The sequence below is a fragment of the Periplaneta americana genome, chromosome 2, assembly GCF_040183065.1.
Source record: "Periplaneta americana isolate PAMFEO1 chromosome 2, P.americana_PAMFEO1_priV1, whole genome shotgun sequence".
Classification (NCBI taxonomy): domain Eukaryota; kingdom Metazoa; phylum Arthropoda; class Insecta; order Blattodea; family Blattidae; genus Periplaneta; species Periplaneta americana.
In genome coordinates this window covers 84,839,283-84,866,137 of record NC_091118.1, presented here as the reverse complement: position 1 = coordinate 84,866,137, position 26,855 = coordinate 84,839,283, and positions in this window count along the sequence as shown.

The following is a 26,855-nucleotide window of genomic DNA, read 5'->3' as shown; positions in this document are numbered from 1 at the left end:
CTGGCGACGCATGAAGGAGGCGTCTAGAGAACATTGGGGCTGCCTGCTCGAAACCTGGATACACAGCGAACCTTAGTGTAGTCAGCCAGTGTGGGTTTGCGAATGCGCCGCTTGAAGGTAAGTGCAATAGATCTTTTAGGTCGCCCCTTCCCAAAACACAATAAAATATAATACAAATACAAAATAGCTATTTAATCAAAATCTGTTCTAACAATATTCGTTTTAGTTATCTGTTACACTAACTAAAGTGACAAAATGATACAGATTGTAGATCTCCAAAAATGTTTGTATCAATCCTTAACAACCTACAAATCTATACTAATAATAAATCTGTAGCCGAAATTTTTCTGGTAATTTTCGATTTTCCAAAAATAATTGGTCCTAACATATATAATTAACCACCCTGAAACCGAAAATCGCTTTTTTGAAATTTTTGTCTGTCTGTCTGTCTGTCTGTCTGTTACCTTTTCACGCGATAATGGCTGAACGGATTTCGATGACAATTGGAATATAAATTAAGTTCATTGTAACTTAGATTTTAGGCTATATGGCATTCAAAATACATTATTTAAAAGGGGGGTTATAAGGGGGCCTGAATTAAATAAATCGAAATATCTCACTTATTATTGATTTTTGTGAAAAATGTTACATAACAAAAGTTTCTTTAAAATAATTTGCGATAAGTTTTATTCCTTGAAACATTTTGATAGGACTAATATTTAATGAGATAAATGAGTTTTAAAATTAAAATAACTGCCATCTAAGGCCGTGTAATGAATTAAAAAACAAATGACTTCGTCTATAAGGGGCCTTGGACACAACAATCGAAAGCTATGAAAGCCTACAGAGAATGTTTCTGTGTTTGTATGAAGTAATATCGGAAGCTTAATTAACCGATTTGTATAATTAATTATTATTTCATCATTGGAAAGTGTAGTTTCTCTAGATGGACATAATGCTATAATGTTATTACAGTAACTTGTGAGTGAATTGAGGACATGTAAGATTAAAATATCTTCTTATGCACAGAAAACTTCATAGGTTATTCTGTATATTCATTTCCTGTATTTCTTAAAATAATGTTTATGAACATATTCATTTTTATCTCAGAGAATTAACGAACAACGAGAGTGTATTAATTTAGTATGCAGTAATAGTACGTTAGCTTAGCAATCCATTATTTTATAATTCAAATTTTAACTATGCACAATTGAATGGTGTTAAAATACATAAAATATATATGCAATAAATGCAATGCAAAAAAATTGGGTAATGAGCCAAGCAGATTATGTTGCGCTGTTGTCAAAGTTGTTCCTCCTGAGATTCAAGAGCTCCCACAACAAATTAAAAACTTTCTAATTCGAGTACATCCGTTATCAACACACTTTTTACATAATATAATATAATATAATATAATATAATATAATATAATATAATATAATATAATATAATATAAAATATAACATAATATAAAATATAATATAATATAAAATATAATATAATATAAAATATAATATAATATAAAATATAATATAATATAAAATATAATATAATATAATATGAAATATAATATAAAATATAATATAATATAATATAATATAATATAATAATAAATCTGTAGCCAAAATTTTTCTGTTAATTTTCGCTTTTCCAAAAATAATTGGTACCTAATAACAATTAAGAAACATGTTAAATGAATTGTTATTGCACCAAATGAGTGGTCTCTGGATCAAAATGATTGCATTTTAATATTTTAAATACAATTTAAATTAAGTAACATATTAAACGATTTATCCTTCTATCAAACACGAAATTCCCTGGATCAAATGTCCTATTTTAATTATGTAATTACTTTATATTTATTTCTAACGGGTGCAGCGGAGCGCACGGGTACGGCTAGTTTTATAATAATTCTTTATGAAAAATTCTAAAGCAAGAATTGGAAAACGTTCTAGGTCTGTATTTTAGTAAAACTTTTATGTTCACATTTCTAGATATGTTTTATTGTGCTTGTAAAATACTAGTAAACTTAAATATTTATGTAAACATTCGTAAGATAATTATTTAAATTCATGTAAAGGGGACTCTCCAAAGTTCGACTGAACAGAATTGAAAGTTCAGTCCAATAAGGGTGAAAGTTCAGTCCAATAAGGGTAGTGGGTGTGGCAGGTGAAATGAATACAAATTCTTATTGGTTATCCAACAACGAATACTTATACTGTACTTGCATTTCCTGCCCGCCCCGAGACTTGTGTATGCGCTTCTAGTACCACAGTGGGTTTCGACAGTTCCGCCTCATAAACGGCACAATTCTCAAATAGAAAAAGAAGAGTTCATTAATTTAAAATTAATGATTAAATATGGATGTCATAATCAATAAAATTTTCTGTTTTCCTTTAACAAAAGTATCTCTACAAGACACAGTACCAATTCCTATTCAAATGGCAAACCCTTTTCTTAGTGCCCGTATAGGGGCGTGTCTAATTCTCCTACGTAAGCAGTCGAACTTATTTTCTGTCGAACTAAAGAGCTTCCACTGTATAAGTACTGATGAGTCTTAGTTGTGTGACATGTAGGTACACTACGAGATTATTCGTATCAAACTACTAAACGGAAATCAAGAAAATGTTACAGTCGACTTCTTTTAACTGTAATGAAATAGTCTTACATTTTCGATCACACGACCTGCAAAATGATGATGGGTCAGAATATTGGCACATATTCACTTAGGACTGGGGTCATATTGATTGTTATTATTATTATTATTATTATTATTATTATTATTATTTATTAATTTTACTGATTCATAAGAATTAATGCACGGGTATGGCTAGTAAACAATAAAATAATTGAATAAGTAACGGACTTTGTACCGTAGATTTCAGCAGTCATATTTCACAGTTTACTGTTTAGCCTATTTATATAGAGAAAATATATTAAAATGTAACAAATTAAAGGGAATTTTGAAAATAAATTCAAGTAAACAAATGAGGAAAGACATCCAAATGAGATTTCATAACATATCTTCAAAATCAGCTCTCCCTTACGGTAATGAATGTTGGACTCTTCGACGAAAGGATAAATCAGGGATGTCAAGGTCAGAGCACGCGAGAGACGCTACGTGCTCCCAAGCGCTCTCGGGTTCCAATGAATCTGTTCTACAAGCAGTAGCGGTGAACAAGAAGGGGTTAGCAAAAATAACTCTATTGGCCTATCACTGCAAGATGAATTAAACTGCTCTTAAGTAATAGATAATGTGTTACACTCATACAAGAAAACAAGAAATAAAAGCATATTTTGCAACATGTACCTCTCTAATAAATGCAATTAATTATAAAATAGTAGGATATAACAAATAATAAACATAGCTTCTCTTTAACTTAAGCAGTTTTACATAATGAGGCCTATAATTAGCCTAGGCCTAATTATTGTTATTAACTGTTACATAATCATGTACTACTTATATAAGCAACATCACACTTCTAGAAACAAAATTAAATTCCTGACTTCTCGCGTAATTCAGAGGTGTTTTTTTCTGATTTCTGCCGACACAAATCCAACTTGAGCTGGAGTAGGTCAATATCTTTAAATCGTCTATGGAACTCTTCCCAGATTTTTTAAAACATTATAGTATTTTACACTGTTGAACAGGAGGTCAATGACTGAAGGCGTTGAAATTATAAAAATTGTGCTGTGAGATCTGCGACATCCACAATGAAATCTTCATCTGAAAGCTTTCAATAATATCTGTCGACACAAATTAATTGATTTTTCCTTGCGATCTCAAATTCAAAACGTTCAGATCCTCTAATAGGCCTATATCCTTGAGAAAGTTATGTTCCTCGATCCATGTAGAGTCAACTAGTTCTGGACTGTCACTGTTTGTCCTATTATGAATTCTGATAAATATTCACGTAATTCAAAATATCTGGACAGAACAATATCTTAATAGTAAGAAACATCGTTAAACTGAGAATTTATGTACGAAAATCTGGACAATTTATAGACACAGCTCCTAACTGACATTTAACGAATTTACGCCATTAGCAGCACACACTTTTGTTTGTACTTTATTCTGTAAACATAAATACAATGCTCTGAGGAAGAAGCTCTACAATATATCTTTACATACATTTACTACTATTTAATATCAATAAAAACAAACTAATTTGAATATTATATCATTCTGTAGATGAACTAGTAATTTCAGGCGTTCGACACTGCTTGTCTTTATAACTAAATAATTTCCACAAACCAACCTCATCTTTCACTTACACAAGAAGTTAAGAGTCTAGTCAGCCTGAAACTTACTGAACGACTTCTTCATCAGTGTGTAATGTACAACCCTTGTGTTCACCAGTGACTTGTACCTGCGTGCCTCACGTGCTCTGATCAGCGCATACGGGCTATGAGCACGTTTGCACCCTCGTTGATATCACTGGGATAAATCAAGGATAAACAGCACGCAAATGAGATTTCTGCGATCCCGAAGTTACGGAACAGAATCAAAAGCGAAGATCTGCGCAATTCAATGGAAAGTCGAAGAAATGACACGTGACATTCAAAATTAGGAACCTAACTGGAATCAATATGTTTTAAGAATACCAGAGAAACAGTTACCTTCAAAACTATTACAGTACCAACCACAAGGAAGAAGTGAAAGTGTACCGCAGATGGGAGAAGCAATTTGTGTAGTTGAAGAACGGGCAAATCACCCTAACGTGCAAAAGATAAGAAAAAGTATAAAGTAACAATTTTGAACTGAGTGCAGAAGGACTTCCTTTATAAGTATGTATGTATGTATATGTGAGTGTGTGTATAATATGATTACCCATAAACTTTATTTCGTTGTTGATCATGATTGTAGAAGTGGTGAAATGATAAAAGTTGAAACTGGACTGAGCCGTGGATGTTTACTATTTGCTTACCCTAAATTTGATTTGCAAAAGCTAGTATTTTAATAGGATTTCCGACGTAAAAAAACTTCGTCTTGGTTCGATAAAAGTGAACCGTTGATACTTTGATAAGCAGATCGTCATTTTAAAGACTATTATTCCGCCATTCTTCTTTTATTTATTATTCATTCAGTAAGACGCGTGTGCCGTGATGTTCAAACCGATTAGATTCAATTAAATAATGCCAAATTAAAAATACTCTCAAATCGTTGAAATTAAAATGTTTTGAAGTTATGTTCCATACTTGATGACTCTTTAGTAATGGATACTGCGATATCCTTTCAGCAATATTCTTACTAACTATTCTTCTTTGGTCCATGTTTATACTGTACTTTCTATGGGTAGGCCTACATACGACAGCCCAGTTTTGTTACGAGAGTTGACCAACTCTTTGCACTATAATTACACTGTTAACGGCAATCAGAATATTTTCTTTTTAAAATTTCATTAGCGATATATTAACATAAAATAATATATCCTGCAAAACTCTGCAATTTCGTTTCGGCAAATTCATTAAGTTTTATGGGAAATATTTGTTAATTTACACACACACACACACACACACACACACACACACACACACACACACACACACACACATATATATATAGTGTCCCATTTATCTTGTGCATCTATTATAACTTTCTTGGTTGGATAGGTATTGAAATTTCTGTTTTTGAGGGTTATGTTAGAACGAGGGGCTAACATGAGCGTGGGGATTTGGTGCATATAACTACATTATGGTACAAGATACACGTGACAACATCAATTTTTCAAATAGCACTACATACTTTAATCATGTTACATTGATTACACACATTAAGACGAGTTCAAAAATGTATCACAATGTCACCTTCCTAATCAATAACAACAGCAAAACGAAACAAAAACGTACTTCCAACGCGATAATGTTATGCTTTGAGAGTCACATAAGTTGTTCCAAATTGTGACCATTCAGATTAATGCAATTCGAAGGCATTTCCCTAAAGACCGTATGACTGCCCGGCATGTTGCTGGCTGAATGGACACACAAGCCTGTCGAACGCTTTGCTGCATGTCGTCTGGTGTTGTCAGAATGTTCTGGTACATACTGTCCTTTACAGTTCCTCAAGGAAGAAGTCGAGTGACGACAGGTCCGGAGAAAGTGCAGGCCACTGTATGTGGATTATGGCGTCTACAGTTGTTGTGGTTTGTTTATATGTTAAGTCAGTAAACACACAACACACGACGTGTACGGACGTCAGTCGTCTTTCGTTTTGTGTAAGTTAATCCACAAGAAGAATGGGACACCACAACAAACGGCACATTCTCATTGTATTCATTTTGCATTTTGTTGTTGTTATTGATTGGGAAGGTGACAATGTGATACATTTTTGAACTCGTCTTAATGTTGTAATCAATGTAACATGATTAAAGTATGTAGTCCACACCTGTGGAGTAACGGTTAGCGCGTCTGGCCGCGAAACCAGGTGGCCCGGGTTCGATTTCCGGTGGGGACAAGGTACCTGGTTAAAGTTTTTCCGGGGTTTTCCCTCAACCTAATATGAGAAAATGCTGGGTAACTTTCGATGTTGGACCCCGGACTCATTTCACCGGCATTATCACCTTCATCTCATTCAGACGCTAAATAACCTAAGATGTTGATTAAGCTATGTAGTGCTATTTGAAAAATTGGTGACGTCACGTGTATCTTGTACCATAATGTAGTTACATGCACCAAATCCCCACGCTCATATTAGCCCCTCGTTCTAACATAAAGCTTAAAAACAAAATTCCAATACCTATCCAAACAAAAAGTTATAATAGGTGCACAAGATAAATGAGACACCTTGTATACAGACACACACACACACACACACACATATATAAATTACTCGTCGTTGTTTGGGAGGGCTTTAAAATGAAATCATATCTGACTTTCTTCGAAAGTGTTCCTTTCAAATCTGCAAAAAGTCGTTGATATGTATGCAATTGAGTGGCTGAATGGAATAAGAGTAATTCAAATCTCTCTTCAAAATGATATGTTTCAGTAAAACATGTAAAATTTACGCAGTCAATTAACCCAGAGTCCTATAAATATTCAGGTAGAAAGATGGATGTGTTTTGTACGCAATACCGTGCCAAGAAAGATTGTTTATAATAAGAAATAAGTAATATTATAGATATGAAATTTACTGGAATTGGGGTGGGCCCTTATTGCATTCAGCTATTCAATTTATAGTCCACGTTGTTGAAAAGTTGATACGAAATACTGCATCTTAATTGAATATAACTTTTTGTTCACATCTGCAATGATTAAAAATTGAATTAATTTTGATGTAATTTTTACTTCAAAAGGCATCCATTTTGTTATATGTAAAATTAACGTAATATCTAAAGATAACAATATAAGAGGTTCAGAAGAAAAGTACTATTCATATAATTTATAGGAAAGAGCTTGAAAGATTTCAATTATATTTTTATTTATTTTCATTTATTTATTTATTTATTTATTTAACTAGCTAACTAGTGAGTAAAAATTCAATTTATAAAACAAAAATGTTTCTAGCCACTACTGTAAGAGCCAGGCTCGTATATGGTGTGGTCTTAGCCAATTTAGAATTTCAAGCAGGCGTACTGTACAAGAGTTCGAAATCACAATACGAAATTGAATGAATTCCAACTTCTTTGTGATACAGAGGATTCCACGTTAAGAAAAAAGCACTGATCTTACGGGCGTTGCCTATTACACTATTGCCGCAAGATACCTGCGTTACAAGAAGAGTGAGATATAGTATATCTATCTCACTCTCTTCCTAAACATACAGTGTTCTCGCAAGTTTATCGCACAATATAGGCACGTTGAATCCGCCCAAATGATAAAAAGAAACCTGTTAAAGTCATAATGATTCCTGAAAAAAACATACATTATAACTAAACTTCCGACATTTACGCCATTAACCAATTTTTAGGCACCTGAAGTAGGCTATAAAACGATCAAAATAGGCATTGAAATACAGTTTAGGTACCTAAAAATACAATTTTAGGTAACTATAAATACGATTTTAAACACCTAAATATTTTTTTATCAAAAATACAATTTCAGGTAACTAGAAATACGATTTTAAACACCTAAATATTTTTATCCGCTCAAACTAAAATAATATAATGATGCAAATAATTAGTGAATATTAAATATTACGCTATACAGTGATAAAGACAGTGGAAAATTATTATGATTAGAAACTTCATTCTATTATGTCTTAAATTTATGAATAATAAACTTATTATTAATGAATGCATTGGCCTAATTGCTCTGTATGGCTGTTGATACGTCTCAATATTACAATTATTAAGCTAATTAATATTTTTATTAACACATTATGCATAATTGGTTTTTCAGGACATAATGATTATATAGGCCTAAATTTTATGTTTTGAAACTTTACCTTTTGTTGGTTTTGCACTTATAAAATGGTTCTGTCTTTCCACGTGACACTGTTCCTACTGGCCGCTCAAGTGCTCAAAAAACCTGTTACTTTCCGGGAACTTTTTCATTCCTACTATCAAACTATTACAATGCCTTTGAGCCAAAACTTTCTCTTTCATTGCTGCACTAAAAATACCTCGTCCGTGTTGGAGTAGTTAGTCCTCTGCCTTCCACCGTGGCGAGCCGGGTTCGATTCTGAGTCAGGAAGAAATTTGTGGTGGACAAAGCGAATGCGCGGGATTTTTCTCGAGGTCCTCTCGTTTCCTCTCATCATAATTCAACCAATATTCCTCAACTTCCTCATTGTAAGAGTCCCGAGCCAGTCCTCAAAAACAAATACAAAATGGTTGATAGTTGTACACATTTATGTTTAATAAAGGCTATTATTGCTACATGAAAAATTAAAAATACATACTAACAAAATAGAAATAGACTTTTTTACTCTAAAACCTTAAAATAACCCATAAGGGGGGAGGGGAAACAGGTATTATGCACCATAACGCCCATTACAAATATTAACATTTTATGTAAAACGTAAAGCTATTTCAGCAGTGTTACGTTATTCCTGCAGAAAACATAGGCATTTAGCCTAAAATCCGAGGACTAATTATAGCATATTACTTGCTGTATACGTATATGTATTTTTTAACATCGCAGGCAATATTGTACGTGTTTTAACAGTGTGAATCTTGGCCTCAACTGTACCGCCTCTACTTGTCTGTTATGCTAGGTTTACACGGCGACAGTTTAGAGCGAGAGAAGATCTAAAGTATCAGGAGAGCTCTCTAAAGGAGTGTTTACACAATGACAGAATATAACTTCTCTAAACCCATTAGCGAGCTCTCATGAGATTTATAGAACTCTAAACTCTAATGTTACTCTCCGGACCGTATACGTGGTGAAGACAGTTTAGAGTGAGAGAAAGTGTTGCGAGCATATAGAAAGGAACAGGCTGGTCAGTGCGTTTACAACTATGGCAGAAACACAACGTTTTTCGGCCGCTGTAGTTTGCAATTCTTCTGAATTGAAGAAGGCAGAGGAGAAATAGATCTACGTGGGAAAAACCCTGGATATCTCGCCGGAACACGCATGAAGCTTACACATCGGACCTGTAATTGGCAAAAAAGACACAACTATGAGGATTGTCATTAATATAAAGGAAAGGCTGTTGGTCACATTACGCTTCCTAGCAACAGGTTTATACTCTAAACACATTATTTTATTGTTCTTAACATAATAAATTATGAATAACAATAATAATAATAATTATTATTATTATAAATAAATAAACACATGAAAATGGTAGACTACATTGCTCATGTAAAATGTATTAAGTTTCTTTCATTATGTTCGAAAAGGTATGGTGTATGAATTGTACAACAGGAAGGTAGTGCCTGAGTTTATAATATGTTATATCTTTTCATATAAAAATGACAACCATTTATTTTAATATAATTGATACGAGAAGTTTTGAACTTACGTCTATTGACCATAAAATATTGTACGAAGCATTTAATACGCAACGATGAGTCCTTTAAATGCCCTAAATGTCAATGTCAATAAGTGTTCTGCTACAAATATCTAAAACCGAACAGCGCTCTGAGCGGCGGAATTGCGTCTTTACATTTACACGGCAAGAGTTTAGAGAAGAGAGGGCTAGAGATTATAGCTGAGTATAGCTCGTGCGGAACCTGGTGAAACTTGCAGGGAGAGAACAGTATTGTGGTGTGGGATCGACTACCGACCGATGTTATGTGACGAGATGCAAGCGAGACTGAACAAGCGTTACCCCCTCCACTCTTAACCGCCCGTAGAACTGGTTTCTCCATCAAGGTCAAGTTTCACCAGGTTCAGTTGGAGCTATATCACCGTGTAAACGGTTTTGAGAGTAGGTATCTCGTTGACTCTAATTAGATATTAGAGAGACTAAATAGAGCGGTCTTGAAAACTGCTCTCGCCGTGTAAACACCCTGGACAAAGAACTCGCATGTGCTCTCAACTCTCATTATAGCTACTCTAAATTATTCAACTCAGTTGAACTTTTTCATAAACTCTCGCGACAGAAGCAGTATAAATGACGGCCAAAAACAATGGAGTGTCGAAGACACGAAGATTGATTGAAGCATATGAATTGGCAAGTTGTTTGTGGAATATGTTTAACAAGAATTACAAGAATAAGGACCTTGAGAAATCAGGCATTATCAAAATTAGCTGAGACTGTAGAGGCGTCTGAATTTGGCTTTTAGTTTTGTTAATTTATTGTAATTTGGCCGTAATTTTAGCAAGGTCCATTGTTTTAGTTTTTTAATTTGTGGGTTTTATTCTTGCTTATTTATTTGCTGGAGGAAGTACAGCGAAAGGCCCATAACCTCCAGTAAGTGCAAATTGTAATAATAATAATAATAATAATAATAATAATAATAATAATAATAATAATAATAATAATAAAATAGTGATGATAATAATAATATTATTATTATCACTATTATGTTATTATCACTATTGTTTTATTATTATTATTATTATTATTATTATTATTATTATTATTATTATTACTGAGCAATTGCTGGAGGAGGTACAGCGAAAGGCAGTAAGTGCAAATTGTAATAATAATAATAATAATAATAATAATAATAATAATAATAAAATAGTGATGATAATAATAATAATAATATTATTATCACTATTATGTTATTATCACTATTGTTTTATTATTATTATTATTATTATTATTATTATTATTATTATTATTACTACTGAGCAATTGCTGGAGGAGGTACAGCGAAAGGCAGTAAGTGCAAATTGTAATAATAATAATAATAATAATAATAATAATAATAATAAAATAGTGATGATAATAATAATAATAATATTATTATCACTATTATGTTATTATCACTATTGTTTTATTATTATTATTATTATTATTATTATTATTATTATTATTATTATTATTATTGTGCAATTATCACCATTCATTTGATGTGGAATATTTTCTATATTCCTTCAATACTATTGATAATGCATCATATTAATAATAATAACGCTCACCTAGTACATTACAAACAAATCACATAACTGGTACAATGGGGTCTGTACCGGTATCTGTTAACAAGAATATAGTTATAATTTAACAAAACGAAATAGGCACAACTACTATACTGTATTAGTAGAACCATTATAAACACAATATAATGAAAGAAGATGAACAATGTTATGTGAAAAATTATTGTTTTTTTTTTCTTTGAACATTCGGTCTCTTTTCAGGAGCTGAAACGCAGTCAGTCATTTTCATCGCAAATTCTGCACACTTTTTTTTAACATTGGAGGTAAATTGGACTTTGGCCCTTGTAGCAAGAATATTTTTTTCCTCTTTAATTTTGGGGGGCACAAAGCACATCTTCTTCTACTTCTTCTTTTTCTTCTTCTCAAGAACCACTTCTTCAGCTGCATCCGTTGCCTTTCTTTCATCAGGAAGCCTGAAAATTGTCTTTATACAGGGTTCCTATAAAAGACCTTTCCGGTTTCGAACACTTGTAATTTACGTGCTATGAATCTGAGGTGCATGAAAATAGTACCAATGGAAAGAGAAACTCCAAACGTTTAGTTTCCTGACTTAAAGATGTTCAATGTGTCCCCCTCCTTAGTAACACGGCACACATCAAGCCTATAGTCAAGTTCCACGTAGGTACGCGGATTTTCCGATCTTCAGATTCTGAGGTTATGTCTGTTCACCTTACCAGAAAGTTGAAAAGTGACGTCGTCAGAAAACACCACGGAACGTATAAATTCATCATAGTTTTCAATTAAAGTCTACATACTTGTGCAAAAATTTCTTCGTAGCACATTGTCCTCTGGTATCAGGGCTTGCAACAACTGTAGCAGGTATAGATGGAGTCGCAACCGCTTGCGAAGAATCGTGCCTTGAAATCTGTGTACCATTTACGGATTTTAGGCCCACTGGGTGGATCTGCACCAAATTTTTTTCGGTAATGCTTTTGCACATTAATAACCGACTGGTTCACATGAAAATTAAGATCTTCTGTCGTCTATAGCAGCCATTTCGCCTCAACAATGAACAAATTTGTTTATATGTATAGTAGCCACGTTCAATTAGTAGGCTAGCGGTGTCAAAGAGGACGGAAGCTTTGTAGTTTCAATAATTTTAATTATGTCGCGCTGTCCATTGTCGTCGTCAAGTCTTTTGAATGCCGCTCCAATACTCCACGCGGAGTGTATAAACCAGAGTTGGATATTTTAGCAGTGTGTCTTGTTCTAGTTCACAGTGAAAATTAATTATATTACAGTTCAGTGTATAATAAAAATGTTGAGGCCGTGGGAAGCGAGTGAAGTGTCGGAACCGATACCTATGAACGTGAATAACGACGATGGTAATAATAATAATAATAATAATAATAATAATAATAATAATAATAATAATAATAATAATAATAATAACAATAATAATAGTAATAATAATAATAATAATATATCAGAGTTAAATAACAATTCAAATTCAAAAGCTAGACCAAAATTATGTAAGCAGTGTCAAACGTTTGTGTGCAATGCTCACACGTATGTTCTGAAAAACAATTTAGGTCAAGGAAAAATTTCGGAGACATCTAAAATTCTTAAATTAAATAGAAATACTGTAAGTAAAATTGTAAAAAAGGGACCTAAGACACCTAAAAAGCGTGGACACAAAGTCACAAAATTTAATAAAGTAGATGGTTTTACGTGTCATTACATTCGCCGTGTAATATATAGTTCTTACAATAAGGGCCAATCCTTAACAATAAAAGAATTATTACAAAAAGTCAAACTTTCCGGTTTCCTTATGGAGAAACAACCTTAAGAGAATTGGTTAAAAGACTTGGGTTTCGTTTTCGTATCCTGAAAAGGAAACAAGCTATTATGGAATCCGCTATTATGGAATCCGCAAGAATTGTGGCATGGCGTTATAATTATTTGCAACGCCTAAATGAACTGCGGTCTGAAGGATCCCAAATTGTATTTCTTGATGAAACATGGTACGATATCGCACGATGTTGTTCGGAAAGGATGGGATGATGGCACATGCAATTGTATTTTGAAATCTCCATTTCAAGAGGGAAGCGTATCATGGTGCTTCATGCTGGGGGAAGAGAGGGATGGGTTCCCAATTGTCTTTATTTATCTGCAAGAAACATACAGGATTCTAAAGCGGATAGTCACGATGAAATGACAGGTGAAGTTTTCGAAAATTGGTTCAAAACTAGATTACTCCAAAATTTACCAAGAGACAAAAAATGTGTTATTGTTATGGATAATGCGAGTTATCACTCCAGGCAAGCTATCAAATTTCCCACTCTTAGATCATCTCTAAAAGACATCATAAATTTTATGCAATATCACAAAATTCCAGTGCCTCATCCCATTCCTATTAAAGCAGCCATGATGCAAACAATTAGGAAAGCCAATATTAATAAAACATAGCCTACATAGTGGACGAATTAGCTACCTCTTATGGACATGAAGTTCTTCGTCTCCCCCCTTATCATTATGTTCTTAACCCGATAGAGCTAGTATGGGCTCGCCTTAAGTCCCATGTGAGGAAAAACAATACAACCCCAACCCTCAGTGCTAGTGTGTGTGAGCATTTAAGAGAAGGAGTTGAAAACATAAATTCTAACCTCTGGTCGTCCTGTGTTGACCACACAATCAAGGTCGGAGAACGGTACTGGATACAAGACACAACAGGAAATGGGGAACGTTTCATTGTGGATTTAAGAGAAAGTGACACGGATGATGAATAGATATTAAAAAGAAAGTACGCTTATTTTAATTAATTATTTACATTTAAAATAAAATTACATAATTTTTACTTATATTACTTTATTTTATTATTCATTTATTCTATTTAATTATTTCTTTAAATAATTAATTTAAAATAAATAATCTTCAAATTAACTCATGCTTTGAGCAATTAAACCTAGCGCATATCCATGTTATATTAATATATAACAGCAACAAACAAGACGTGACAACGTCGCATTTTCATTTTATTATCGGTGCATGCAATAAAGACCTACAAATCTTAAAAGGAATGCCGCTGCCTAATAAATAAACGAGGCTACTATACTATTATGAGGCGTGTTGTCAAGTAGGGAGACAATGTTAACACAACTAAACTTTTTGAGTTTCTCTTACCATTGGTACTATTTTCATGCATCTCTGATTCATAGAATGTAAATTACATGTGTGCCGACTTGAGCTATAATTTGCACATTTTTGATCAAGACTATCAACTCTGTCCTTCGTGCAATTATAGTATTCTATACGAATAAATAAATAATGACTCACCCAACAATATTAGTAACGCAAGTGCTATGCGCGGTCAGGTTACACAACTGCTTACACACTGCTCAGAAGTCAGATGGGTGATGAAGTCATAAAACGCACTGACCAGCCTATTCTTCTCTAAATGCTCTCTTTCTACACTTTCTCTCACTCTAAACTGTCTGCACCATGTAAACGGTCCGGAGAGTAACTTAAGAGTTTAGAATTATATAAATCTCATGAGAGCTCGCTAATGGGTTTATAGAAGCTATATTCTGTCGCCTTGTAAACACTCCTTTAGAGAGCTCTCATGATTCTTCAGAACTTCGCTCTGCACTGTCGCCGTGCAAACGTAGCATGATTACTACTTTAGATCTGTATTTCAAGAGTTATGCGCAAGCTTGTATAATCTCGTACGCAACAGTCGCGAGAGTTAATGAAAAAGTTAAACTTAGCTGACTAATTTAGAGTAGCTATAATGAGAGCTGATAGTATATGCGAGTTCTCTGTTCAGGGTGTTTACACGGCGAGAGCAGTTTTCAAGGCCGCTCTATTTGGACTCTCTATTTAGATATTAGAGTCGACGAGATACCTACTCTCACAACAGTTTACACGATGATACTCAGCTATAATCTCTAGTTCTCTTCTCTAAACTGTCGCCGTGTAAACGTAGCATTACAGTCCACAGCGGGATTGTTTGGCAAGAAAGCGTAAGGCCATTCCACCTATTTAGCTATTACCCCGTTATTAACTTAAATATATGGTAATTTTAGAGGTGTAACAATATTTTATCACACGCAATCGTTCTAGTTTTCAATGAAATTGTGTTCAATGAATTAAAGGAGACTAATTAATTCCCAGTTTTCAAGAAAAGATTTATAAATAGTTGCTGGAACAGCCCCCACCCCCATATGTTCAATACTTCTTTTCTTAGCGTGAAATCCTCTATACGATAAAACGAATAAACAAAAGTGATATCTGAAACATTAACGAAGTTTAATGAAGATACGTATATATGATGTTTGCTATACGATTCAGAATGCTGGACACTAAGAGTAAAAAAAAAAAAAAAATCCAACACTGCAGAGATGAAATTTTAAGATTCATGGTAAGATATAACAGTACTGACAAGATTCGAAACAAAGGACTTCCAGAAGAGCTAGGCGTAGCAACGGGACTATAAGTGTCATCTACAAAAGGTAAAAGGAATTAACCTAAAAATATAGTTACATTACACATAAAATGAAAACAGATGAAGATTTCCAATGAAGAGTTCGTTATGGAGCTAAAACAGGCTTGAAGGTCTAATGCATAACGATGATGATGTTATGCTACAAGGCATAGATCTACAGTGACAATTTCTGATTTATTGAATTAACCCCCCAGCTACGTTCATTTCTAACCTACATCAGTTGACTGCGCTACGGTTAGCTGAGAATTAGGCTTCTAGCATGCAACACAGCTCGTCCCTAGACCAGTCCCCCCCCCCCGCGCGTCACCAGGCGGTGATCGAGGAATGCTACAGAATGATTATGAAATGAAGATCGGATGCAAAGATGTTGATGACTAATATAGGAAGAACCCCGAGAAAACCTATCATTATGGATTTTTTAATGAAAAAACATGGACTTCACCGGGACTCAAATCCGGACCGCTTACGTAATGGACATGACCTCGATCTCTCAGCCACCGCGGTTGTTACTATGTCACTGCATGTAATATATAAAATGTGTGTTTGTAATTTAATTCATATCTGTAAAATCAACTTAATCACTTGTAAATGAATCACTGAGGATATGCATAGCATTCACTCAATATCTGGACTTCAATTTGATCTGTGTTTACCATTGATGGTGTTTACCGACTCTTCTCAACAGAATCTTTGCACGTAAAATTCCACAGAGCTCTTCAGATCCAGGTATTGGGTACAGCAGTTGAGGGTTCACAGAGCACAAAACGTAAAACCCCGCTTAATTGAAGTTCAGTGCGAGAGACAGAAATACTGCCGCGAGGTGAGCTTTTATGGCTCTTATTTATTTTAGATCTTTTTTTGGTTCGGCAATCCGAGCGATATTAATTCCTGATAATATTAGTTTCCTCCAGTGGGCTTGGTCTATTCTGATATAAATAGTCAAATGCCCTTAAGGGACGATGTGGTAACCCTTGCAACCGGTTTCCAGACAAAGCGAGAGTGCAGCTTCGTGTTAAGTGTAAAAAGGGAATATTTTCCGTTTAGAAGACTGAATATTTGGCATACTTTCAATCGCATTCCTTGACGTTTGACAGCAGAAGTGACTTTAATGTGGATATTTTCAAAGTTTAATGTAACGCCATTCCTGTCTTAGAATGTAAATCTTGTGATTGACGAACACGTGTATACTGGACGAGATATGCATTAGGTTACTCCTTTCGATGCCTCATTAATTTCTCAGTCATGTATGCACATAAAAGAAAACGTGCAAACAAACTGCACGGACTTCATAAAGATTCAAGGTTGATCCCTGATCATAAAAGTGAATGCACTCGATCTCAAAACGGCAGCGCAAATATTAACATATATATTGGCTTCTATCTTTTTACGATTTGGTAAGAATGGAAAAAATCAAGTCAGATTTGGTATTTTAAGTGACGTCAATGAATTGTATACCGTGTTTTTTATTATGAAAATAATTATAAACACAATTGAAGAAGAAATTAATTTAAATTCGAAAGACTAAATGAAAGGAAGAAGCTAGGAAAAAAAACAAGCAACGACTGGAAATAAGTGCACAGCAATAAGCAAAGACCGAGCACGGTAACTTTTTTCGTAGAACAAAGCAGCTTGTATTGCATAGGTAATCAAGCATTTTACCAATGAGCTACCACAAACTTTTTGGCAGTAAACCTTTGTGAATGTCATTTCGACATATAGGCATATGTGCGGTGAAAATCGCGGGAACCTGTAAACTTATATCTTGTTAAATTCGGTATTCGGAAGTTTTGTGAGTTATATCATTATCTAAATTAGAGACACAATGGCCGAATAAGGTTAGATTCGTTCTAAGGGCGTGGGAGGGGAAACTGAATGGAAACTGCATATTTGAATATTTATCGTTATCAAAATTATGACAATTTGTATAGGCTATCCTTCGTTAATTATGGTCCTGTTAGTCCTACATTTCTGTTTTCCACGAAACCACCATTAACTACATTTTACTATTAATAACTATACTATAGGCCTATACTCCATACTACGTACAATCATTCTACCTATTTCTTAACAAAAACTCATTTCCTTTAATTACCATCTCTTATTTATATAGGACAGTGATGTCAAAGCAAGCGCATTTTTCTGACCTTGACGTCGTCCGCGGGCATCAAGCGGAGGTATGGAATGAGAAAGGGTTACGTATATGAATAAGCAGCCTGTTGGATTTAAAAAACAGTGGAGCACAAACTTCAAACGGAACGTGAAATTTTATGTCGTTATTTTTATATGGCTTCTTTCTGTTTGATATTACGTATATTGTCTGAACAAAAAGTACTAACACCAATTTCTTAATATTGCAGTTGTGTTTTAAACGTTAATAACATAATAAATAGTTAAGAAGGAATATTCACATAAATTCCATAGTAGTACAACTATACTGTACTAAGTGAATGAAACACATCATTCATAAAGAAAGTTATATCCCAAAAAAAGAGATTGAGTATGATATGATAAGCTGGAATTTATATTGATGATATCTTTAGCCTTATAAAATAACCAATAAACTAATCAAAACAATACTATAGTACAACGCAAAGTTACCTAGGTATATGTTTTAACTGTGATATTTGTGAGCAACTTCCTATCATCGGAATATTAAATTATTTTCTCGAAATCCTCTGAAGCTATAGAACTGGCGTTTCATAACACATGGGCACATATCTTTTGTTCATGATGTAACAGTAGTTGCTTTGTATTATTCATTTCCTTACAAACATTTTCCATGCGAATATTTTTAAAATTTTCAATACACTATTTTCAATAATACGTATTATTTATTAGATTTACGAAAACATCACTTCAGTACCTGTAAGGCTACTAAATAAACATATATGAAATTCACACTTTTCTATAAAAAAATGTGAGAAAATATTCCTTTTGAATAAAAAATCTTGTGAAAAATGAGCATTAAAATTAAAACTTACATTCCTATAGGCCTAATGGACTTATACTTCTCAGGCAAATCTAAAAATTAACATGGGTACAGTTTTAATAAGTTCTCTTCCCTTTATCTATTGATTCAGTGCTGGCCATCCCTGTACCAGAGTCGTGCAGACTGGCCCAGAGCTCAGCACTGCGAGTCCTAATGCAGCCGCAGCCCAGCCCACCCAAGACCAACACTGCTTGACGCGGCCGCTTCCTAGCCCATCGCACTGGGCTTCCAAGTCCAAGCCCGCAGCGCTGCACCAGTTGTTCGCATTCTACTGCTTTCCTGCTTGCACACATCGGTTGTGTTTTCGCTTGGTGTGTGGCATGAGCATACAGCTACTTGCATACCAGACACGTTACAAAATTAAATTATTTTCCACTGCTGTTGAACAAGATTTAAAAACTGTCTCCATGGTACTTCTTTAATTTCCATCCGACTCTGTTATTTTAAACTCTCTAGCAGCGATTTTCTCGTTTACTACTTTTTCTCTAGAGAGACTGTATTTTAGCATGTATGCTTTCAAGGCCGGTATCTGGGATGAAGGTCTTCCGGGCTGCTATTACACTATCAAAGTTCTTTGACAAAGATGTTTTATAAAATATATATTATAAAATATATGACGGTGTAATGGGTTCTCTTTTATAAACGTTTCTTTCATAAAAGATCTTTTATAAAATGTAAGTTCAGCTTGTTATCTTTGATAAAAGATTTCTATACCGTGAAATAAATATGGCAGAACGCAAACATAACTGGACTGTTGCTACCACAAAAATTCTGATTTCGGAGTATGAAGGAAATGAAATTTAAATAATGTTTATAATATAGTTTTAATATTATATGGCCGAATCAAGAAATGCATATAGAATGTTAGTTGGGAGGTCGGAGGGAAAAAGACCTTTGGGAAGGCCGAGACGTAGATGGGAGATAATGTTAAAATGGATTTGACAGAGGTGGGATATGATGATAGAGAGTGGATTAATCTTGCACAGGATAGGGACCGATGGCGGGGTTATGTAGGGAGGCAATGAACCTGCGGGTTCGTTAAAAGCCATTTGTAAGTAAGTAAGTAAGATTTTAGAATAATTTGTATAACTTTTCAAGTCCTCTCATTGTAGCTCTTTCAGTACAGTAAGTTCTGATGTATACCTCTCTTATCGAGTTTTGCAATCCACGGTTTAACCCCTGACCACATGTTTGTATTGTGATCAGGAGTTTAACCCAAAGGCGTTTCTTTCTCAGTAACATGCATATTGTAATAATTGAACTAATTTCAGCTAAACAAGCATAATACTGTTCTTTATTCATGGCATTGTAAACTTAACGCGTAAATATTAGTATAAACAAATCATAAACTTAAGGCGTAAATATCAGTACCTATCAACAAATCCACGAAATACATGTTCATTGTTGTGGAACAAGTGTTAGGAGAGATTTGGTCCTAATTTTAGATTATCTTTGATAAAATCTTTTAAAATATTTTAAAAGATTTTATGTGGTGTAATATACCCCAAATCGTGGGCTGGGCCTTTATGAACGACTCTGCCCTGTACATAGCTCGACCAAGCGATAGGCCTATATAATACCTCTTTCGTCTGTCTCTTTCCTTTCCGCTGTAAAGCGCTCAGGCTCTCCTGAGTTCTAAAGCGGGCACTTGCGCCTATGGGCATCAATATTGACATGACTGATATATGTAGGGCTTTCATTTAAAAACTTCCAAGTTTAATACTAATTATTTAAATTTAATTCAATTTAAACAAAAAACACGTCAATTTAGATATTGAGGGGGAAATCTGAAACCAGGCTTAATTGCATTTTAGATTTCACCCCCCCACCCCAATCTCCCTCACTTTGAAATTTCAAATGGCACCAATATATTTTTATTTTTTTATACTTAAATATGAAAGAACATTTAATTTGTTATATACCTCATTCATTTGTTTTTGCTTCTTTTATTTTTTATCGTTGCCTGGCAACCTGTATTTTTGTTTTCAGTTGATTGAAGGATGAAAACACAGCTTATTTTGTATAATTTTCTAAATTTAATCAATAAAGATGATTTATGTTCTCCCTTGAAGGCTATACATAATTTTAAAATAATTTAATACACATACACAACTATTACATGAAATGCTCATAAGTTTTTGTAGCTTTATTCTCTTTAGCTCTAATCAACAATAACAATAACAATAACAATAATCCATAAGAGTGACCAATCTGTTAATGTGATCTGGACTTTCAAGCATATTTCAGAAAGAAAGTACAGTGTAAATTTACAGTATATTATAAAAACTAATTTATTTATATATCACAACAATGGGTTAATTATTCATTATAAAATTACATTGTTGCATTATATAATGTATCTATTATTTAACCAGTTGTGATCTCAATGTATTCATATGTTCATCCTACAGTCTGGACAACTGCTGATACTAACCTACCGAACTATAAGGACATTTATTTAAAAAACAAAGCTATGCGTACCTAATGAGTAGACATCGGATTTTAGGCACTAAAAATGACAGTTTTAGGCGCCTAAAATAAGCTCAAAATTTGTAAAATTAGGCTCTATTTTAATGAAAATAGACATTTTAGGCACATCAAGGTATCATACTTATTTCTTTCACTGAAATTTTTAGTTATACACTAAAATACGCACAAAAAAGTATGTTTAAACATTAAAAAAGAATACTATATTATATTTATAAACAGAGCTGCACAAATTTAATATATTGAAACTAATGAAATAATGATTATTGATATCAAGATTACTCATTTTAAGTTATTGAAATTCCGTTCCATGCTCAGACTTTATTATAATTATCTGCACAGTACACCACCAGAATTTTTTCTAAATTCTCCACAGTTAACTTTTGCCTTTTGTCACTGAGAATCATTTTGAATGCAGAAAAACTTCTTTCAACCGAAACTGATGTGAGAGGCGCAAATTTTAAATTAGGTACAATAGAAACATCAATACTTACTGGAACATTTACACTTTCCCCCGATATCACTCTTGATACTTTTTCCAACAATGAAAACCCTACATTCTTATTTAATACGTTGTCCCACTTATTTTTAACTTTTTTCCCAGTTTCGCCCAAAGCAGAATGTATGTTCACTTGAGTTTCCTTTACTATTGTTATTTGACTACAAAGAGATTGTTTTTCACGTTCTAATTGTTCAATGCTTGCAGGTATGAAAGAAAAGTTTGATGTTATGTAGGCAATATCGTTTTTCACTCGTGAGTCATTCAGACAATCTTTCATTGCTTCCACACACGCTGCACTATCAGTTTCAGGTAATTTATCAATAACTGTGACCACTTCCTTAAAATACTTAGAATAATACACCACTGACTGAATCCAGGTTCCCCATCGTGTAACAACCGGCTGAGGTGGGAGTGGGATATCTGGAAAGTTCTCTCTGAATATTGAAATCCTGGATGGGGCTTTACAAAAACATTTTTTTATGTTAGAAATAAACGAATTGACAAGAGGAAATTCATTCCGGATTGTTTCAGAAACCCTGTGAAGGCCATGTGCTAGACAGGTTACATGCGTGAGGTTAGGATAAAATGTTTTAAGAAGTGGAGCTGCAGCAACCATGTATGAGGCAGCATCAGTACAAAACAACAGAACTTTAGAATCGTCTATATTACCTGAGTATAAAGACTGTAGGCCTTTATTTACAAAATAAGCAATGGCTTGGCTATTCACTTTCCAAAGTTCCTTAACACATACGAGGTGTGGAATCGAAGGTCCATCAGGACTAAGTTTTCCTACTACCATATTTGCTATATACCTATTCATAGGATCTGAGGTTTCATCCACAGAGACCCATATGTAAGAATCACCTATATCCTCCCGAATGGAAGCTAAAGTTTCATTGTATATTCTGTCTAAGTAATTTTTTCTTAGGGTCGACTCAGATGGGATATTTTGTTTGCAGTATTTTTGTAAAAACTGTCTTAAAACCGGATTTTCAATTGCATTCCAGGGAATGTTAGCAGCAACAAACGCTCTGGTTAAATCAGCATAGAAATTGCTGCTGAGATTGGATGAAGTAGGCTGTGTTAGTAAAGTTTGTTGCAGTTGATTTTTCTGCTGAGCTTTAGCCTTATGAGCAGCTCCTTGCACATGCTGCTTTAGGTGGCACTTCTTTTCTTGCGAAATCTAAAAATGTAAAGTAAACTGAATTAAAATAAAATCCTTATTGTTGTATTGCCGTATTTCTATCACAAAGTTAGTGGGTTCGAACAATCAACATTTTAATGACCTGCAAATACTTTAACTATCGGAATTTAAAAGGTTAAAGTGTAGTGGTCTTAAAAAGAATTATACCTCAGGATAGCTCAGTCAATGTATAAATATTATAGGCCTACTCATTAAAAATTAATAGAATTTATATATTTCAACTATTGTTACATACCTGTTTGCTACAAATCTTGCAGATTATTATTTTTCCATCATAAGTGAATTCTGAATATTCTGTTAGCCATTGCCGGATCAATGTAGATTTTGCACTTATATTTTTCGGCATTATCGCGTTAAACTTCACAGGAAAACGTCCTACAGCTCAAAACTTCTCAACACAAATAAGGTGAGGGAAAGAGCAACTGTTAACAAGCATTCAAATGAACCGTTGTTATTGAGATTCAATTGGACAAAAATACAAAGTTCCACTTATTGTTGCATTTCCTGGTAGTGTTAACACTAGGAGGGCCATTCTTTTAAATATTTTGTAACGGTTTACCCTACTAATTCGCAGTTTTACGACTTTTCATAAATATTTCAAAAACACTCTTTCTCCAAAAATTGTGATTTTATGGCACTCTGAAGGGCAGTACAGCTAATCGGTTTCAGACCGAAAACAGTCATTTTTATAGTATAGTATATCTCTGAATCGGTAGCAGCACATGTTGTGATTGTTGCCTGCTTCAAAACTAAGGTTGGTTCTTTGTCGGCATTTATGCCTCCAAACATGTTAAATTCGGTGAAATCTATTGCGAGTGTCGTGAGATTCAAAACATTTTGTTTCCTTTATCAATGGTTTCATGGCCGGTGTGAAGCAAACTTTCCACTTTTTAAATGCCTTAAATTTCGCAGTGAATGCATGTATAAATTATAAAAAGTAAGAGTAAAATGCGAAACTTTACAGTGAGTTAGGCATTTTTAGGCGAATATTAACAAATTAGGCTCTAATAACCGTTTTAGGGCATTTTAGGGCACTAAAAAAACTCTTTGAATACCTTTCAATTTCCATGAAACACAAATATTAATAATTATTTTTATTTTTCTCCTAAAGAAACAAAATAGGCATTTGCCCTAGAATCCGATGTCTGATTATCACTGAGAGTACATGTTCATTGGATGCCTGTAGTAGTTGTCCGGACATAATGAAGACCGTTACGATGGAACGCCTATGAACGAACAAAACACTTGAAAGAATAAACAAAACTTAAATCATAGGCCTACTTAAAAGCAAAATATAAAATGTTATTTACGAACAAGATTCAGCAAAGTAAAAAATACTTGTATTACATTGCAGTCGCTTATAAAAACGTAACAACAATCACATAATAAAATAAGAACAAGCCGGCCACCACTTTAAAGTACAAATGGCATCACGTCTAGCAGAGACACTTCCACAGTCTCCAGTGTCACTCGACTGTGATATTCATCATTAGCGAAATCTTACGAAAAAAATGTATAACTAAATCAGATGAATCTGCTACTTTCCATGTTTACCATGTTACAAAGCACGGCATATACTACAGTAGAACCCCGATTATCCGTCACTCCACTAACCGACTTTTATTCTAACTCCTATTTTCTTTTTGCTGCAGAAAAATATATCAAGTACTGCACTATAGTTTTCTACATATTTTTTTCTACAGAAGGTTATTAGAAGCCTTCACTCTTACTACGAATTAGGCCTATGCAGTAGAAATGCTTTCCTGTCGGCAACAGAAATAGTTACTTATAAAATTATCATTACTTATTTCCAAAGAAATTACACCAAACTCGTGTAAATTCAGTCCTTATTCTTAGTATTCGAGTGGTCGTACTGTATAACTTCTATGCAAAATGTCTTCCCAGTTGTCAAAAGAAAACTTATTGTGTTAATTATCGAAAAAATTACAAAGAATTGAGAAGTTTGGAAAGGAAGTAACTGTGGTTAATGCTGCTTTAGAGTAGGAGATTGACGTTACAACTATACGGGATTAAAAAAAAAAACAAGGATAAAGTGTTTAAAGTATGTAAATCAACAACATGAGACTTCAAGTATTCCTATCTTTCCTCAGAAAATGATCAACCATCAACCCTTGGCCCTTAAGAACCCGTCGTTGACAACCGAACTTTTAATGAACTCCTGATCCACTACATAGCAAGTTAAAAACAAAACCACGAAGGAAATTACGAAATTGTGTATAATGCACTTAATTTATAAACATCTTTTACGGGACAGATTATTAGATTTTTTCGATTAATCGTTCCACCCACCTCTTCATTACCACGGGAAATAGAGGTTTTATTCTATCATTCGATGCAAGGAAAAGTAAATTGAGGTTAATGGCACTGACATCGTTTACCATACTCAGTCCTCAATTGATGAGGTAGGCATAATATTTAATTGTACATGACTTCACATACAGTTTGTTCATAATAGCGAACATCTCGTCCTGTGTTTTACGATTTCAATTTCACTCTTTTACTAACATTTAAGAGCTGAACATAATCGTACATAAAACCTGTTTTGGAAGAACACATTGGACATAAGTGATTCTTTAAACAACACTAAATGCATTAACGTCTTTCACAATGCTAACTCTCTTCATTTGAATTTTAAATTTTTACAGTAATTTTAGGAACTCCTAACAGAGATATTTTTGTCACAGTGGACTGTTGGTCCTCTTTCTAGTCACACAAAACATCGAAACTGGGGACAATGTCCGATACAGTTAGGCGGATCTCCTTTTCAACGTTAATTTTACTTGTATAGACCTATATCTGGATTTTATTACTGCCAGAGCTGAAAATCCTTGTTCACAAGGACAGGTGTAGCAAAAGAGAGAAAAGGATTTCTTATTCAACTCTGGATGCTTCTGTGCCACACTGTTTCAAAACTGTGGTAGAGTTCCGGAAGAGAATGTCATTTTCAGTGTGGAACCTGAAAAAATGTCGAACTGTTCCTGCTAGATTGATAGTGGATCTGCTATAAACGGTCATATAACCCAGTTTTGTTCATTTGTTAAGGAGAAGACATTGTGAATTAATATTTACACATATTGAAAATTTGCATGTTGCATTTCGCTGTGCATTATAAGTGTTAGTTTTTCCTTATAACCACGAAGCCTCAGACCAACCAAGAACGACGACTCCCCAGTTTTGAAACCCCTGGTATATAGTAAGTATATAAGGAGCCGTCCATAACGAGCGCTGATACACGCGAGAACCGGGACTCAACCTAATTACTGCGTAAGCGCCAAAACTTCAAGTTTATGTTCTAATAGGCATTTAAAATTACGATAATTTCAATTGTGAAACACGTGTGTGTTGGAATGGCTCTTAAGGACGTTATGTTTCATAAAATACTTTAACGATAAAAGACCTGTAGATAGGTACTTACGTACAATACCAGTTCCTTCACTTCCATTGTTTGTAGCCATCAATCCTTGTCTTTAAAATAAAATAATGGTTGTGTCTGTTTATCTTGACACCCCCTGGCGACCTCTGGTAACAAGAGTGAAAGGAGTTTTCCTTATCCGACATCCTACACGTTTTAATGGTAAGTATGAAATAGTTACGTAAAAGTATGTGTATTTTCTTGCAGTAAACTTCAGATCCACCCATCCGGGATGACGCGAGGCTAAGCAACTGTAAAATCTATGTATAATGCTTCTGCTCTGTGCTGAGCCATTCCAAATCACAT